Here is a 20,526-nt window from a genome sequence, read left to right as displayed (position 1 = left end):
CAGATACACCAAAAACATAACAACTATCCCAATTGGTTCGTAACATCTTCTTATCACAGTCTAACCCAAAACAAGCTGCTAGCACAAGAACTTCCTCAGTGTTTAACATAACAAAGAAACATTCCCAAGTATAACATAACAAAGAAGCCATTTTAATTAGCCTACGCAGTAACATAAAAGACGAAACCCCCTTACATATATCACTGTATTGCCTCATTACTAAATAAAGTAGCTTTAGATAACAGCAATACCAGACTCCAGCTGTTTCTTTCATTTCTGCTGGTTCTTTAACCTGTTACGGGGTATGTAACAATACCACCCCTCCATGTCCTCATCCTCCGAATCAGTATCCCTCTCAATGGTGGGTGTCGGCCTAACCTCTCCTGCTGTTGGCCCTGCAGTCGCCCTGTGTCACCACAGAGTCCTCTTACGAGGTGTAGGCTCCAGGTCAGGCTCTGGGCCAACCTGCACCTCTAGTCCCAGAGGCAGAAGGTGGTTCCGATGGAGAACCTTGACAGGCCCATTCCCATCCTCTGGTTTCACCCGGAGAACTGGTAGGTTTGGCATCTGACTCTCCACCACATAGGACGTAGCCACCCAGCGGTCAGCCAACTTATGCTTCCCAGGTAGCCCCAAATTCCTTATGAGGACCCGGTCTCCCAGCATGAGTTGGGAGAACCTAACCTTTTGATCATACCTCCTCTTATTTCCTTAATTCTGCTTGGCAGCCATGACCCCAGCTAATTCATAAGCCCCTCAGCAAACTTCTCATATCAGACTCATACTTCAATGATAGGTTTTCAGTTCCCTTCTCATATCAGACACATACTTCAGTCTTCGGTGGTAAGTTTCCCTCATCGCCCCAAAACAAAAGTCAATGGGCACCCTCGTCTTGCGCCCAAACATCAGATAGTGTGATGAGTACCCGGTAGCTTCATTTCAGGTACAGTTGTAACTGTTGACCAGTTGTCCAATATGTTGACTCTGCCTGCTCTTCTTGCTGATATCCAATGTCCTGAGCATGTTTAGCAAGACCCGATTGAACTTCTTGGGCTGGGGATCACTCTGCGGATGATAGGGCGTGGTCCTCGACCTCAAGTCCAAGCATGCCCAGTAACTCCTGGAGGAGCTTGCTCTCGAAATCCTGTCCCTGATCACTATGGATCCACCTGGAGAGGCCATAATAAATGAACTATTTCTCTCATAACACGTTGACCATTGTGGACACCTTCTGGTCCTTGGTAGGAAAAGCCTGAGCATATCTGGTGTAGTGGACCGTAATGACTAAGACATTCACCATGTTGCTGGCATAGGGTTCTATTGACAGGAAATCCACACACACCAGGTCCAGGGGCCCCACACTCTGCAAGTGGGACAAGGGAGAAGCCTGCGTAGGCACTGTCTTTCGTCATATGCATCGAATGCATGACTTACAGTTTTCAATAGACAATAGACAATAGGTGCAGGAGTAGGCCATTCGGCCCTTTGAGCCAGCACCGCCATTCACTGTGATGATGCCTGATCATCCATTATCAGTATCCAGTTCCTGCCTTATCCCCATAACCTTCGATTCCACTATGTTTAAGAGCTCTATCCATCTCTTTTTTGTAAGCATCCAGAGACTTGGCCTCCACAGCCTTCTGGAGCAGAGCATTCCATATATCCACCACCCTCTGGGTGAAAAAGTTTTTCCTCAACTCTGTTCTAAATGGCCGACCCTTAATTCTTAAACTGTGGCCTTTGGTTCTGGACTCAACTATCAGCGGGAACATACTTCCTGCCTGCAGCGTGTCCAATCCCTTAAAAATCTTATATGTTTCAATAAGATCCCCTCTCAGCCTTCTAAATTCCAGAGTACACAAGCCCAGTCGCTTCAATCTTTCGATATATGACAGTCCCGCCATCCCAGGAATTAACCTTGTGAACCCTCGCTGCACTCCCTCAATAGCAAGGATGTCCTTCCTCAAATTTGGAGACCAAAACTGCACGCAGTTCTCCAGGTGTGGTCTCACCAGGGCCCTGTACAGCTGCAGAAGGACCTCTTTGCTCGTATACTCAATTCCCCTTGTTATGAAGGCCAGCATGCCATTAGCTTTTTTCACTGCCTGCTGTACTTGCATACTTGCTTTCAGTGACTGATGTACAAGAACACCTAGATCTCGTTGTGCTTCCCCTTTTCCTAACTTGACTCCACTTAGATAATAATCTGCCTTCCCGTTCTTACCTACCAAAGTGGATAACCTCACATTTATCCACATTAAACTGCAGCTGCCATGCATCCGCCCACTCACCCAGCCTGTCCAAGTCACTCTGCATTCTCATAATATGCTCCTCACATTTCACACTGTCTCCCAGCTTTGTGTCATCGGCAAATTTGCTCATGTTACTTTTAATTCCCTCATCTAAATCATTAATATATATTGTAAACAGTTGCAGTCCCAGCACTGAACCCTGTGGTACGCCACTGGTCACCGCCTGCCATTCCGAAAGGGACCCGTTAATCGCTACTTTTTGTTTTCTGTCAGCCAGCCAATTTTCAATCCATGTCAGTACTCTGCCCCCAATACCATGTGCCCTAATTTTGCCCACTAATCTCCTGTGTGGGACTTTATCAAAGGCTTTCTGAAAGTCCAGGTACACTACATCCACTGGCTCTCCCTTGTCCATTTTCATAGTTACATCCTCAAAAAATTCCAGAAGAATAGTGAAGCAGGATTTCCCCTTCGTAAATCCATGCTGACTCGGACCAATCCTGTTACTACTATCCAGATGTGTCGTAATTTCATCTTTTATAATTGACTCCAGCATCTTTCCCACCACCAATGTCAGGCTAACCGGTCTATAATTCCCTGTTTTCTCTCTTCCTCCCTTCTTGAAGAGAGGGACAACATTAGCCACCCTCCAATCCACAGGAACTGATCCTGAATCTATAGAACATTTGAAAATGATTACCAATGTGTCCACGATTTCTAAAGCCACCTCCTTAAGTACCCTGGGATGCAGACCATCAGGTCCCGGGGACCTATCAGCCTTCAGACCCAACAGCCTATCCAACACCATTATTTCCTGCCTAATATAAATTTCCTTCAATTCATCCATTACCCTAGGTCTTTTGGCCACTATTACATCTGGGAGACTGTTTATGTCTTCCCTATGAAGACAGATCCAAAGTACCTGTTCAACTCATCTGCCATTTCCCTGTTCCCCATAATAAATTCACCCGCTTCTGTCTTCAAGGGCCCAATTTTGGTCTTAACTATTTTTTTCCTTTTCACATACCTAAAGAAGCTTTTACTATCCTCCTTTATATTCTTGGCTAGTTTACCTTCGTACCTCATTTTTTCTCTGCATATTGCCTTTTTAGTTACCTTCTGTTGCTCTTTAAAAGATTCCCAATCCTCCGGCTTCCCACTCATCTTTGCTATGTTATACTTCTTCTCTTTTATTTTTATGCTGTCCATTACTTCCTTTGTCAGCCACGGCCTCCCCTTACTCGCCTTAGGATCTTTCTTCCTCTTTGGAATGAACTGATCCTGCACTTTCCGCATTATTCCCAGAAACACTTGCCATTGCTGTTCCACTGTCATCCCTGCTAGGGTATTGTTCCATTGAACTTTGGCCAACTCCTCCCTCATAGCACCATAGTTCCCTTTGTTCAACTCTAATACTGACACTTCCGAGTTTCCCTTCTCCCTCTCAAATTGCAGATTAAAACATCATATTATGGTCACTACCTCCTAATGGCTCCTTTACCTCGAGGTCCCTGATCAAATCTGGTTCATTGCACAACACTAAACCTAGAATTGCGTTCTCTCTGGTAGGCTCCAGTACAAGCTGTTCTAAGAATCCATCTCAGAGGGACTCCACAAACTCCCTTTCTTGGGGTCCAGTACAACCTGATTCCTCCAATCTACCTGCATGTTGAAGTCCCCCCATAACAACTGTAGCATTACCTTTGCGACATGCCAATTTTAACTCTTGATTCAACTTACACCCTACATCCAGACTACTGTTTGGGGGCCTGTAGATAACTCCCATTAGGGTCTTTCTACCCTTAGAATTTCTCAGTTCTATCCATACTGACTCTACGTCTCCTGATTCTATGTCATCCCTCGCAAGGGACTGAATATCATTTCTCACCAACAGAGCCACCCCACCCCCTCTGCCCATCAGTCTGTCCTTTCAATAGGACATATACCCTTGAATATTCATTTCCCAGGCCCTGTCCACTTGAAGCCATGTCTCTGTTATTCCCACAACATCATACTTGCCAATTTCCAACTGAGCCTCAAGCTCATCTACTTTATTTCTTATACTCCGTGCATCCATATACGATACTTTTAATTCATTACTCCCCTCACCTCCCATATCAATTCCTATTTCACTTGGCCATACTGTACGATCCCTTCTTGAGCTTTCTGCTCTGTTGATTTTGCTGTCATTCTTAACTTTTCTTATTCTCACTTTCCCTTTATCTCCATCCTTATGTATCCAGTTTGTCCCCTCCCCCTCACAACTTAGTTTAAACACACCCATGTTGCAGAGGCAAATCTGCCTGCCAGAATGCTGGTGCCCAGCTCATTAAGGTGCAACCCGTCCCTTTTGTACAATTCATCCTTAACCCAAAACATACTCTAGTGGTCCAAGAATGGACCACTGACTTCGACCTCTGACTTCATCCAGGGACAGTAAAACCGGTCTCTGAGCAATCCATAGGTCTTTTCAACCCCCAAATGTCCAGAATCATCATGAAGTGACTTCAACGCAATCTTCCGATACTTCTCTGGCAGAACCAGCTGGCAATGCCAAGGTCAGTCCGGGGGTGACGTGACCTGGTATAAGACCTGGTTCCACAACTCCAGCTGAGGCCGTTCTCTCACTAATGGAGGCACCGACGCGTGTTTCATCTTCTCTGCCTGAGCCATGTCTCCCTTTTCAATCGCTGACCCAATGGGACCAATGCCCAGATCATCTCGCTGAGCAGCTGCCACTTCCCCAGAGCTCAATTCCGGCAGTTGATTTGTCCTCAGAGCGGTCAGGTTACAGTAAACTTGGGGGATGGCGTCATCAGAAGCTCCTAACTGATCCACCACTTGATCCTGCCCCTCCTTTCCCTCTGCCTTCACAGTGATGGCAAACTGACACAGGGCCTTTACCCCCGGGGCAGGAACGCTCTCCCACTCCTCGCCCCTGACCAGTCCCTCAAACGCCCGTTGGGACAAAGCATCTGCATCAATATTCCTGCTTCCCGGCCGGTACTTCAGGCTGAAATCATAGGCAGACAACGCCGCCAACCACCGATGGCCTGTGGCATCCAGTTTCCCCAAGGTCAGGATATAAATTGGGGGGTTGTTGTCCATCCTCACCTCAACCTTAGCACCACAGAGGTAGTCACTTAGCTTATCCACCGCAGCCCATTTCAACGCCAGAAACTCCAACTTGTGCGTGGGATAGTTTTTCTTGGAGGGCGACAGACTCCAGCTGACAAATGCAATGGGTCTCAACCCAGTTCCCTGATCCTGATACATAGCTAATCCCTCTCGGATGGCATCTGTATGCAGTACATACGGCAAGTGGGGGGCCACAAAAGCCAGCACAGGTCAGTAGCTCCTTCAGCGATGAAAGGCCTCTTCACAATTCACATCCCATGTTCGTCCAAAAGGCTCAAATAGGCTAAGATATTCCCTTCCCTCCTCTCCTTGCTCCCCCTCCCTTTCTTCCCACACAGAAGCTGATTCAATGGGTGACTCACTGTCACGTAACCCTTCATGAACCTTCGATAGTAACCACAGAACCTGAGGAATAACTAACAGATCGCTCACAGCCTGGGACCTTGGCCATGTGGTCACCACCTCTATCTTAGCCGGATTTGTAACTACTCCATCCCATGAGACTACGTGCCCGACATAGGTAATAGACGTTTTGCAGAACTGGCACTTGTCCAGGGAAAGTTTTAACCCCTCAGTTTTCAAGTGGCCCAGCACTTTCAGCAGCCTCATTTCATGTTCTTCCAAGATGGATCCAAATACTATGAGGTTATCCAGATACACCAGTACCTCAAGCAAGTTCATATCCCCCACCATCTTCTCTATAACCCACTGGAAGGTTACAGGGGCTCCCGATATGCCCTGAGGCATCCTTTCAAATTGGAAAAATCCCAGAGGACATATAAGTGCTGCCTTCTCTTTGTCAGCCTCACTCATGGGGATCTGGTAATATCCACTCCTCAAGTCCAACGCACTGGAGCACCTCACACCACTCAGACAGGCCAGCACATCTTCAACTCTTGGGACCGTATACTGGTCGGGGATGGTGCGCCTGTTCAGAGTCCTAGAGTCAACACACATCTGTACCTTCTCATTCTTCTTTCTGGCCACTACTATTGGGGACGCACAGGGGCTTCGGGACTCGGTGATGATCCCAGCTTCCTTCAACTTACACAAATGCTGCCGAACGTCTTCCGCGTCTGCTGGGGCCAGTCGCCATGACCTCTCTCTAAACGGGGCGTCCTCAGTCACTTTGTGACAAGTGATCATGGAACAACCCACATCAAATTCATTAGTGGAAAAGACACCTTCCAGCTTCAACATCTTCTCTCCCAACCTCCTCTTCCAACCCACAGAAACCGGGGAGTCCCCAAATTTGAATGACTCAGTGGTCAACCTTCCCCACTTTTCCAATAGTTTCTCCCCAGCTTGTCTCAGAGGGACACTAGACATTACTGTCACTGGGAAAAGATGCACCAGGGGCATCCTCCACTTGAAGGTGACCTCCCTCTTTGTAGTGTTCCTGACAATCACTGCCATCCTGCTCGCATGTACCACCGAGGACTTCTGCAGTTCAGGCCTCACCAGTACCCCAGCAGGAAATCCCAACTCCCCCTTGTGGCCTTCCAAAGCATCCATTAAGAAGGCCTCGTCCTCATCACTCTCACTACTTCCCCAGGCTGTACCACCATTGGCTTCGACTGGGTGAACCACACAGTCCCTCGTCTGAAGGAGGTATCCGGCCCAATGCAGACACACTCTTCCTCAAAAGCAGCTGGAAACACCAGGTCCATGGACAATGTTCCCAGAAAGCTCTCCCCAGCTTTCTCCTTACAGGCCCCCATGAGCTCTCTCACCAGAGGGATGTTGGTCCCCACCAGGATTGAAACGCCGCCCTTCTCAACGGGGTCCAGACAAACCAGCACCAATGTATCAAGGACCTCAGTCACTCCCACATCGGCCTCCCAAAAGTCCAGCTTCACTGACGAATAATCATCGTATGATAATCACCCACACTAAACCCCCAGATCTCCAGTGCACTGAATGGTGTCAATGGTAAATGCTTCAGATACCGGATGTAAAATGAACGATACAACAACGTGACCTGCAACCCAGTGTTGTATGGCTTAAGCATAAATACCCTCTATCCGTAGTGACACACTGGAGCATGGTCCCACTAAGCCTTCAGGAATAGGGTCTTTCGCTTTCGGGGGTCCCTTGGTACATTGCTGGGAACGTGTTCCCCCAGAGACACTAGGCCGTTCCCTCACTGGGTCTCCTCTAGGTTTTCCCAATGACTCCCTCTGCTTAGGAACCCGGGAGCTCACTCTCCATCTCGCGTGACATCAGCTGCCAGCAGCCCTCCGCATTGTTCGTCCCCTTAGGGGATCTGCCCCCCCATCAGCTCCATCATATGGGGGGGGGGGGCGGTCACACCCGCTGATAACAGCCAGGACATCTCAGTTCTCAACTCTGCCACAATTCCCTCTACCGCTCCTCGGGCAGGCTATCCGTGGTCACTTCACCGCAGGGGACCACTACCAAGGACTGTACCCTGCTGACGGATGCCTCCCTTGCCTCTGACACATTCTCCTCCTCTCGTGCTTCTCTGATCAGTTCAACAAAAGAGGGAGGAGGTGGTTGCGTCTTACAAGACAGTCGTAGGCCCAAGCAATCAAGTCCTGTGACTGGGTGCCCCTGGCTATCTGATCCATTCTTAACTGATCCACCTCAGCTACCCAAATGACCCCTCTGCACTGCAAGCAATTCAGCTGCCTCTCTACTGGAAAATGTAGGCAGAAAGCTTCTCCTCCTGCTCCTGCGGCACGTTTTGAAACCCTGCCATGAACTCCACTGGGCTCCCCGTCGTGCCAAATGCCTTTTCCAATGCCCCCATATAATCAGCAGCTTTAGCTACGTGGCTCTCACCACGTCAGCAGCCCGCCCACTCAAACTCTCAACCAATCCCTGTCACCTTACATCATCAGAATACTGCCACTCATCCAGCAACTGAGAAGTCTGCTCCTCCCAAGTCTCATACTCCTCTTCCCTCTCGGGGGTGGGCGTTATCCTGGAGAATGGGCAGAGCCTACCATAGCTGGGACTTCGGGCCTCAGCATTTTTCCATTTACTCACCAGAGAGTAAGGGTGAATACTCTCAGAATTCTCACTCTTCCCTGGGGAACGAGGACTAATTAGCCATTCCAAAACCAACCACTCCTTCCCCTCACTCCTCAGAACTGATAGAACCCTGTCTTTGAAATCTCCACACCCAGCTACGGGAAACTCGACTTGTGATTCAGCCTGCTCCACTGCCGTTACGTCAGCGCTAGTCTGCAGTAAAATCAGGCCTGTGCCCACCATTTTAAGAAACCTCCATCCTGCAGTCGTAACTTTGCCATCAACCTTAACAGTACTTAACAGGCAAATTACCAATACCTCCAGAGTATGAATATCTACCCCACTCAACACGTACGCATTAGTTACGGGTAACCCTCATGAATGAACACCACCGCTTCACCCCGGCAGCATCCACACTAGCACAGACTTAAAACACACAACCCACCAGTTCAGTGCTCAGGACAATCACACAGCATCCAACGAAATCAGTCCTGGAATGACACCCCCACAATTGTAACCCTCAGGTTCGGGCGGCGGCGTTCGTCTAGGAAAAGACACTCTCTGTCCCACCAAACTTGTGAAATCACATTTGTGTGGATGCTGCATGATGTTTTCCCCTGTTACAAATCAGTGCCACGAAATAACATATGCAATTAAACAATTTAGCTGTATAATTCTTAATTTGACTAAAGGGTTAGTAAAGAAAACAAAAAGAAAAGAGCCCATTTTAATGAAACAGTCTACCGTGCACATTGGAGCTAACAACTTTCCCGTCAGTTCCTTCTCCATCAATTCCTACCCTCCCCACCCCCAGGCATCGTCGACTCCTGACCTCATTCCAAGTCCACTCTGTCCTGCGGTCTACATTCTGGCATCTTCTCTCTCCCTCCTCTGCCGAACAAAAGCCCACGAATGCCTTCTGTCAGACACACAAGAAAGAAACAACACACCTCTCATTGGATGGCGCACATTCCAAAGCCCCCAGTATCTCTCATCATAACCCAAACACTGCTGCTACAGAGAAACCATTACATTAGCAGTGAAACCTTACAGAGTGCTACACTTGCAACATAGGGGACAGCAGAGCTTTGCTTCCAGATGAGCTTGATGCCTTCTATGCTCGCTTTGACCACCAGAACAGGGAGGAACCATCGCACACCCCAACATCTCCCAGTGATCCTTTGGTCCTGGTACCTGAAGTCGATGTGTGAGCTGCCTTCAAGAGGGTGAATCCAAGGAAAGCATTTGGTTTGCACTGAGTACCTGGCGAGTACTGAAGACCTGGTTTATTCATGGATATCTTCATCCTCTCATTCCGGCAGCGTGGTACCTGCTTCATAACAGGCTTCAACCATACCATTGCCCAAGGAAAGCATGGTGACTTTCTCAATGACTATCCCCCAGTGACACTTACATCCACAGTGATGAAGTGTTTTGAGAAGCTGGTGTTGAAGCATATCAGCTCCTGTCTGACTGGTGACTTGGATCTGTTCCTATCCACCTACCAAAGCAACAGGTCTACAGCAGATGCCATCTCGTGCTTTTGTTTTTTTTTAATTGTGTCTTTATGCTTATTGTATGTTTGAATGCTACATCAGATCCGGAGTATCAATTATTTCATTCTCCTTTACATTTGTTATCAAAGAATGACAAGAAACAATCTTGAATCTTGACTCATTTCTTCATCTGTGCAGGAGAACTGGTCCACATCTATCAGTCTCTCGTGCCTTTCTTTCCTGGTGAATAAATTGTGCATATTAAAGCTATTGGCTTAACATTGAAGAAATGTTGCCACAATGTTGTTTAATACAGGAAATTTATCGAGCATTACTGCAAACAAATTCAATAGTACTTTAGTGAAACTACACAGAGCTAATGGAGAAAAAGCATATTAATGTTGCCTTCTTAGTTAATGGATGCCTGTCTTGAGGTAAGTGATGTACATATGAAAAAGCAGCACTCAAGGATTCACAACATCAATTTAAAGGAGGGAAGTAATTACATTTTAGCTTCACCTAAGCTTAATTACTAAATCATTTAGCAGCTTGCAAAGTTGCAAAATGCAAATTATTTATCCAGCCCTGATTGCTGACTGTTTCATTCTTTGCTTTCTTATTGCACATTGGTTCCTCACATCAAGCTCTGTTTTGACACAGTCGGAGGTAAATTTTATTCACTTCTTGGTTCAGTTTCTGGTGAAAATCGTGTGAAGAATATGATGAGTGAAAAGTTAATGTGTCTCAGTGACCAGGCAGAATCATTTTTAATATGTTCACAGCTTGCATACATCAGCTAAAGGCGGATGAGGAGATGAGAGAAAAAAACGCCATGCTGGAAAAAAGTGCACTAAGTATAATTAGGAAATTAATGTCTTCATTTGTAATTAATATTTTGGCTGGGGAATACTTCGACATTAGAGTATCCATTGCCCATAGACATTTCAGCACCCAGATTCACAATCAGATTTAGTACATTGTAACATGCACTGAAATGTGTCATTTGCATTAACAACCGACACATTCAAGCACGTGCTGGTAGAAGCACGCATGTGTCACCACACATTTGGGCACCAATGTAGCATACCCACAATGCTCAGCAGAACAACACAGAACAAAACATAACAAGCAACAAAACAACAACAAAGAAACAAGCCACGTTCCTCCCTCCTACCTACCCAGCCAAGCACATGCACTGTTCTCCAACTCCAGTACAGGCCATCTTTGACCTCCAGCCTTCAGCAGACTTGTGGATTTGCAGGCATTGGGCCATGACTTCCTCAGCAGACTCGCAGACATTGGCAGACTTGGGAGTCTGGCCATCAGACCTTGACTTCCGTACTTACAATCAGCCTCCAGGCTTTGATCCAGACCTCTGATTGACTTACGGGCCTTGATCTTCAGCCCAGGACTCATAGATGATGTTAAATGAGGAACCTGGATGAGAGTCCAAACTTCAGACCTCAAACTCTGGACTCACTGATAATGGGACCCTAAAAACTTCAGACTCGCTGATCTGCCGCTCAACATTCGACCTCACCCACACCACTGGCCTTTGAATTCAGAGTGGACTTAGACTCCAGCTTGTCCTCCAATTCCCACACATCCATACTGCGTTCTGCACTCTTACTTTGCTGGTGGATATTTATCAAAAAGGTAAAACTGAATGACAAACATTTACAAGCTAGAAGACTTTTGTAAAAGCAGGTGATTACTGTGTTTGGATAGGTTTCTTATAACAAGGGAACTGTTTTCACTTTGTTGTGACACTATCCCAGCATTAGGTTCCTGAAACAGATGGACTATTCTCAGCTCTAGAAAAGCTACATAGAGGAAACAATTCAAGGATGTGTTAAAAGCTCTTTGAAGAAATCCTACATCCCCACTTTGGATTCTCTGGACCACATTCACTCGAATCAACCACTCAAAGCAAAAAGTCTCACGTCACATGTCAGTGGTAATAAATCTGATTCCGATTCTGGGATGATACTGAGAACATCCAGTCCATGCACTGGAATCACACAGAACCCTACATGTAGCAGAAACAGTGCATCGCTACACAAATACCCACTCATTACCTCCCACCCACCTGCTCAGTCACCTCCTGGCCAACTACGGAAGAGCTCAGAGTTTCCACATAGGCCTCACATGGCCACTGAGAATATACAACATAGATTCTGAGCAAATCATCCTCAATGCCTACTAACTAAGAAAGAAGAAGGATAGGTTTTGTAGGAGCTTGCGAGCAATTGTGTGGATCCTTTACCATGAAGCTTTCATCCTACTAACGACTTCCTACACTCAGTGGCCACTTTATTCAATACATCTCTCATTAATGCAAATATCTAATCACCAGTCATGAGGCAGTAACTCAATGCATAAAACCATGCAGACGTGGTCATGAGGTTCGATTGTTGTTCAGACCAAATATCAGATTGGGGAAGAAATATTTCCAGTTTAAGATGCCACTACTGAAGACGTGTGACAGCTTACTAGTAAGTCACAAGGCAAGAGATTTGACTAAAAGCATTCTTTATAACAATTTTTCTGAAGAAAATTGTGGTGTACTATCGGTGCAGGCAGTGAGCTGGCAGGCGGAGGCGCGGCTTGAGCTGTGAGGCACAACGTGTTCAAGCTGGCGTCGCAGACAGAGTTCATATCGCTGTCAGAGATGGAGTAAAAGATTTGGAGAGGAGTCAATGCGGAAGAGTTTCAACACCCGGCCACCTAACCCGGGTGCGAGGTTGGGCCGTGCCAAGCGCCAAGCCAATTTGGTGAGATCGAGAACGGCTTTGGGCGGTGTGGCCCAGGCATATTGAGGCACTGGGATCCAGGCCCTAGAACGTGGCACTACTTGCTGCTTGGACAACTGAAACATACATTGGCTCAGATAGACTGGAACCCTGAATATCGGGTGCAGAGACGAGGGTGGAGCTGATTTCCCTCACTCTCCCATGGATGTTTATTCCTTTCTGTCTGAGGCGTTGAACTGATCCGGCTGCTGTGTGCTTCTGCTCTACTGGTGTGGTGAACTGGAGACCGAGGCTTTGGGCCTACTCCGACTGCTCTGGGAGCAGATCTGTTCCTCCCTCTGGTTTGCGATGCTGTTGGCTGGCTTCTGTGCTTTGCATGATGTGTGTGTTTTTTCTCTCTCTCTCTTTCTCTGTGCAGTGGTTTGGGTCTTTTTTTTATTGTGTTATTCGGGCTTCCTGCTTTGTGGCTGCCACTAAGCAGACAGATTTCTAGTGTATAATTTGTACATTCTTTGAGCATGAATGCGTTTTGAATTTTGAATGTTTGAAAATATCACTTAAGTAACTTTGACCATGGAATGAATGTTAGAGCCAGATGGGTTGGTTAAAGTATCTTAGAAATTGCCAGTCTCCTGGGATTAGGTACAGGAGGTATCTAACAAAGTGGCCACAGAGGTGAGATAAACTATTAAACATTTTTTCAGGCAGTTTGAGTTGGTCTCTGTAACAGTTTGTACTTTTCATTTCCAATGAACTCTCCATCTTGATTGCAGAAGTGCTAATTCACCTGAGCTAAGCTCAAGCATTGATCTGAAAACAGCACACTCGCATACATTTATTTAATGTTAAATATTCTACATTTCTTTTGATAAAAACTATAATTCTATATTCCCGTTATCAACTTGACATATTGCATTTAATGTAAACTCAAATCCCTCTGTTCCTCCACTTTACCCAGCCGATTTCCAGTTAATATTTATATGCCAGATGCATCGCTTCATATTTATTGACACAATAGAACATAGAATATAGAATAGTACAGCACAGCACAGGCCCTTCGGCCCACAAAAATAATAGGAATTTCATCCTTAAGTAAAGGCTTAAAGAATAAATCGTGCAAACAAAGCAAGCAAACAATGTACAGAACATGAACCACAGAGTCGCTGAAAGTGAGTCCATGTCCATGGAGCCAGTTCAGCGCTGCAACCAGTCCAGGAGCCTGACGCTGCAGGCCGCAGGCCACAGCCGCGGAGCCAGACTCAGTGCTGGGGTAAATGCCGATGGCTGCAGGCTACAACCGCAGAGCCACGTTCAGTGCTGGGGCAAATGCCAATGGCTGCAGGCTACAACCACAGAGCCACGTTCAGTGCTGGGGCAAATGCCGATGGCTGCAGGCCACAGCCGCGGAGCCAGACAGTGCTGAGGCGAGAAAAGCCTCCCAGAGTATTGAGCTGAATACCAGTCCACCCTCGGAACTCAGCCTTAATATTTTAAATCTGGCTCAACACTTATAACAGCCAAATATCACTTCACACATCAAAGTTGCTGGTGAACGCAGCAGGCCAGGCAGCATCTCTAGGAGGAGGTACAGTCGACGTTTCAGGCCGAGACCCTTCGTCAGGACTAACTGAAGGAAGAGATAGTAAGAGATTTGAAAGTGGGAGGGGGAGGGGGAGATCCAAAATGATAGGAGAAGACAGGAGAGGGAGGAATGGAGCCAAGAGCTGGACAGGTGATTGGCAAAAGGGATATGAGAGGATCATGGGACAGGAGGCCCAGGGAGAAGGAAAAGGGGTGGGGGGAACCCAGAGGATGGGCAAGGGGTATAGTCAGAGGGACAGAGGGAGAAAAAGGAGAGTGAGAGAAAGAATGTGTGTATATAAATAAATAACGGATGGGGTACGAGGGGGAGGTGGGGCATTAGCGGAAGTTAGAGAAGTCAATGTTCATGCCATCAGGTTAGAGGCTACCCAGACGGAATATAAGGTGTTGTTCCTCCAACCTGAGTGTGGCTTCACCTTTACAGTAGAGGAGGCCATGGTTAGACATATCAGAATGGGAATGGGATATAGAATTAAAATGTGTGACCACTGGGAGATCCTGCTTTCTCTGGCGGACAGAGTGTAGGTGTTCAGCAAAATGATCTCCCAGTCTGCGTCGGGTCTCGCCAATATATAGAAGGCCATATCGGGAGCACCGGACGCAGTATATCACCCCAGCCGACTCACAGGTGAAGTGTCGCCTCACCTGGAAGGACTGTCTGGGGCCCTGAATGGTGGTAAGGGAGGAAGTGTAAGGGCATGTGTAGCACTTGTTCCGCTTACAGGGATATGTGCCAGGAGGGAGATCAGTGGGGAGGGATGGGGGGGAATGAGTGGACAAGGGAGTCGCGTAGGGAGCGAGCTCTGCGGAAAGCAGAGAGAGGAGGGGAGGGAAAGATGTGCTTAATGGTGGGATCCCGTTGGAGGTGGCAGAAGTTACAGAGAATAATATGTTGGACCTGGAGGCTGGTGGGGTGATAGGTGAGGGCCGGGGGAACCCTATTCCTAGTGGGGTGACGGGAGGATGGAGTGAAAGCAGATGTGCGTGAAATGGGGGAGATGCGTTTGAGAGCAGAGTTGATGGTGGAGGAAGGGAAACCCCTTTCTTTAAAAAAGGAGGACATCTCCCTCGTCCTGGAATGAAAAGCCTCATCCTGAGAGCAGATGCCCATCTCCGCCAGCTCTTGGCTCCATCCCTCCCCCTCCTGTCTTCTCCTATCATTTCGGATCTCCCCCTCCCCCTCCCACTTTCAAATCCCTTACTCACTCTTCCTTCAGTTAGTCCTGACGAAGGGTCTCGGCCCGAAACGTCGACTGTACCTCTTCCTACAGATGCTGCCTGGCCTGCTGTGTTCACCAGCAACTGTGATGTGTGCTACTTGAATTTCCAGCATCTGCAGAATTCCTCCTGTTTACGTTTTTAAATATCACTTCATTGTCTACACTTGGGGGCCACTTCAATCGGGCCCCAAATCTGCTCCAGCAACAGCAACCACAGCTGTGCCTGAATACTTGAGAGTCCAGTTCACCAAATATTTTTCAGATGCTTCAAAAGCACACCTCCCAGCAGGAAATTACAGGCTGTGGAGTGCAGTGATTGCGGTCCCGAGAAAGTATATTTAGTAGAATTGTTTTTTGTTTTAAGAGTGGCCTGCGAAGCTTCGCTGTGTCTCTCAGCACCATCTTTGCACTGAAGCATCCCCTCGCTCACTGGATGCCTTTTTTTTTGGCAAACTTAGAGTGAGAGATGCTGAAATTTGAGGATGATAAAAAAGGGGATATAAATAATTAACAAAGGAGTTTTGATAAGAAGATGGACGAATAGACAGAATTCAAGGTTAATACTGTGAGTGGCTCAGGTTCCTGGCCAGAATCAGATAATCAGGTGGATATGAACCAACACACTGGACCACTGCTACACTACGATAAGGAATGCCTATCGTTCCTTTTCGAGATCGCATTTTGGCAAGTCGGATCATTTGCCTGTACTCCTGCTACCTGCATATGGACAGAGCCTAGAGTACAAGGCTCCAGCGATCAGGACAACTTTGAGGTAGTTGCAGGATGCTGAGGAACGGTTACAGGATTGCCTTGAGTCAGAGGACTGGGCCATGTTCAAGGACTCATCTGAGGATCTGAATGACCACACCAGGGACGTTACAGACTTTATTAAAACAGCTGTGAATGAGAGTGTCCCCAGGGTCTACCCCAATCAGAAATCCTGGATGAAAAATGTAATCTGGAATTTGCTGAGAGCCAGATCAAAGGCATTCAAGTCTGAAGATCAAGAATGCTGCAAGAGGTGCAGGTATGATCTCCAGAAAGCCATATCATGGGTGAAGCGGAGATTCTGAACTATAGTGGAATCAATGAGGGATGCTCGACAGCTGTGGCAGGGTTTGAGATGTCAAAACCACCTACAAAGTTAAATTTTGCAACAAAGGAGACAGCAGAGCTTCACTTCCAGATGAGCTCGATGCCTTCTATGCCCATCACGCACCCCAGTGTCTCCCAATGATCCTTTGGTCTCGGTATCTGAAGGTGACGTGCGCGCTGCCTTCAAGAGAGTGAATCCAAGGAAAGCATTCGGTCCAGGCAGAATACCTGGCTGGGTACAGAAGACCTGTGCTGACCAACTGGCTGGTGTGTTCATGGATATCTTCAACCTCTCACTCTGGCAGCGTGTGGTACCCACCTGCTTCGAGCAGGCCTCAGTCATACCGGTGTCCAAGGAGAGTGTAGTAACCTGTCTTAATGACCATCACCCAGTGACACTTACATCCATAGCAATGGTGTTTTCAGAGGCTGGTGTTGAAGCTTATCAGCTCGTCTGAGTGGCAACGCGGATCCACTCCAATTGCCTACTGAAACAACAGGTCTACAGCGGATGCCATCTCATTGGCTCTTCACACAACACTAGAACATCTGGTCAGCAAAGAAACATACATCAGGATGCTCTTTATCGATTACAGCTCAGCATTTAACACCATCATCCCCTCAAAACTAATCAGTAAACCCTAAGACCTGGGACTCAATACCTCCTTGTGCAATTGGACCCTGGATTTCCTCACTTGTAGACGCCAGCCTGTTCAGATTGGCAAAAACATCTACTCCACAATCTCCATCAGCACAGGAGTACCAGAAGGATATGTGCTTGGTCCCCTGCTCTACTCCCTTTACATCTATGACTGTGAAGCTAAGTACAGTTTCAACACCATTTACAAGTGATGACACACAGTTGTGAGCTGTATCAAAGGTGGCGATGGATCAGCATAGAGATTGAAAACTTGGCTGAGTGGTGTAATAACAACAACCTCTCACTCGATATCAATAAGACCAAGGAACTGATTGTGGACTTCAGGAGAAGGAAACCAAAGGGTTATGAGCCAGTAATCATCGGAGGATCAGAGGGGGAGAGGGTCAGTAACTTTAAATTCCTGGGTGTCATTATCTCAGAGGACCCATCCTGGACCCATCACATAAATATTATTGCAAAGAAATTCAGAGAGATTCAGCATGTCATCAAAAACCTTGGCAAACTTCTATAGGTGTGGTGGAAAGTGTGCTGACTGGCTGCATTACAGCCTAGTATAGGAACACCAATGTCTTTGAGTGGCCAGGAGGTCAGTGTGGACATGGTGGAGGATTACAAATACCTGGGGATACAAATTGATAATAAACTGGACTGGTCAAAGAACACTGAAGCTGTCTGCAAGAAGGGTCAGAGCCGTCTCTATTTCCTGAGGAGACTGAGGTCCTTTATCATCTGTCAGACGATGCTGAGGATGTTCTACGAGTCTGTGGTGGCCAGTGCTATCATGTTTGCTGTTGTGTGCTGGGGCAGCAGGCTGAGGGTAGCAGACACCAACAAAATCAACAAACTCATTCATAAGGCCAGTGATGTGGTGGGGATGGAACTGGACTCTCTGACGGTGGTGTCTGAAAAGAGGATGCTGTCCAAGTTGCATGCCATCTTGGACAATGTCTCCCATCCACTACATAATGGACTGGTTGGGCACAGGAGTACATTCAGCCAGAGACTCATTACACGGAGATGCAACACAGAGCGTCATAGGAAGTCATTCCTGCCTGTGGCCATCAAACTTTACAACTCCTCCCTTGGAGGGTCAGACACCCTGAGCCAATAGGCTGGTCCTAGACTTACTTCCTGGCATAATTTACATATTACTATTTAATTATTTATGGTTTTATTACTACTTAATTATTTATGGTGCAACTGTAACGAAAACCAATTTCCCTCAGGATCAATAAAGTATGACTATGACTATGAAAATCCTACAAAAGGTAATAGATTTGGCCTAATACATCACAGTTAAACTCTCCCAACCATTGAGCACATCTACATGAAACGTTGCCATGAAAAACAGCATCCATCATCAAAGATCCTCACCACCCAGGCCATGCTCTTTTCTTGCTGCTACCATCAGGTAGAAGGTACAAGAGCCTCAGGACTCACACCACCAGGTTCAAGAACAGTGACTACCCCTCAACCATCAGGCTCGAACAAAAAAGGGATAACTACACTCATTCTACTTCTGATTTTTCCCACAATCGGTGGTCTCACTTTAAGTACTCTTAATCATGTTATTTCATGTGTGTTATTTATTGCTATTTATTTATATCTGCATTTGCACAGTTTGTTGTTCATTGATCCTGTTTACAGTTACTGTTCTATAGATTTGCTAAATATGCCTGCAGAAAAAGAATCTCAAAGTTGTATGTGGTGACATGTGTGTACTCTGATAATACATTTCACTTTGAACTTTGAATTTTTGCCCCAGAAGGAAATTCACAACCTTTCCTTTCACTACCTCCCTGTGTTTTAGCTATTGAGTAACCAAGGGCAGTCTCATCTTCAGCCGTTCTGGGTGTCCCAGTGCTCTTTCTGGCCTTGAACTGGATCACATCGTTGATCAGCAGAGCCTTCTACAGGTACAGCTGGTCAGGAAAGCAGCTCATCAGACTGTTTTCCCACTGGAATCATCATTCAAAATAATATTCCAGTAGTTTTATTGGTCATGACTTTCTTTTCATTTTTCATACACAAGGACCTTTTGTTTTAGTTGTCATAGAAGAAGATGAATTCATGGCAGGCTATAATCACAATAACATAATAAAAATACTACAATCTATTTTAACACAAAGATTTTGATCTCATTTCACAGAAGCTGCCAGTAAATTCTTGGAATTCTATTCCAGATTATTTTTTGGTTGTGATTCAGAACTGAATTGTCAACTTTGCAGGCCGAAAAGATTTTCTAAGTCTTCTATAGATTTATGCATGTTGTGAGGTCAGTGAGATGGTGGGAATAACTTTCACTTGTCCCCTTCCTTGCAGTTAGAAACTTCCAGAGTTTGATCATGTTACTTGTCTATTATTTTGGAATTGTAAAAAATAGCTAGCAATTTACAGTTAACAAATTTTACATAGACTTTAGCCTTTAAAATACGGAGGCAATAGACTTTATCTCTATATTTTCCATGTTAAAGTGTACCAGACAGTGGTGCTAATAATATGATTATATTCAGCCTCTTGATTCTGTGGACTGAGGGTCCCACTTGCCTCAAAGAGGCAACTATTGTAATAATATGATTATATTCAGCCCAAAGAGGCACCTATTGTAATAATATGATTATATTCAGCCTCTTGATTCTGTGGTCTGAGGGTCCCACTTGCCTCAAAGAGGCTCAGGAAGAGTGTGATGACTTGCTTCAATGACTACCATCCAATGGTGCTTACACCAACTGCAATGAAGTGCTGCAAGGAGCTGGTTATTGGCACACATCAACTCTTGCCTCTGATAACAGGGATATGCTCCATTTTGCCTCCTGACACAACAGGTCAACAGCAGATGCAACAGCTCCAATGCCATCTTCAAATTTGCTGATGATACTACCATTGTTAGTCAAATCAGGGCTGGCAATGAGTCACCCTACTGTAGCAAGATGACTTACCAGGTTGAGTGGCAGCACATAAACAACTGCTCACTCAACGTCAGCAAAGCTAAAGAGCTGATTGTGGACTTCAGAAAGAGGAAGAAAAGCAAACATGCACTAGCCTACACTGGGGGATCAGCAGTGGAGAGAATCAGCAGCTTTAAATTCCTGGGCATTATAATTTTGGATGACCTGTCTGGGGCCCAGCACGGAGATGCAATCGTAAGAGAAGTGTCTTTTTCTTTATTACAAGATTAAGTAGGTTCAGTTTATTACTAAACACTCTAAGAAACTTTTATAGATGTACTGTTAAAAGTGTCCTAACTGGTTGCATTACAGTCTGGTATGGTAATTCAAATGTGCAGGAGCACACGAAGATTTGGAGAGAAGT

This window comes from Mobula birostris, chromosome 3 (assembly GCF_030028105.1).
Source record: "Mobula birostris isolate sMobBir1 chromosome 3, sMobBir1.hap1, whole genome shotgun sequence".
NCBI classification, from domain to species: domain Eukaryota; kingdom Metazoa; phylum Chordata; class Chondrichthyes; order Myliobatiformes; family Myliobatidae; genus Mobula; species Mobula birostris.
This window is presented reverse-complemented; position numbering follows the sequence as displayed.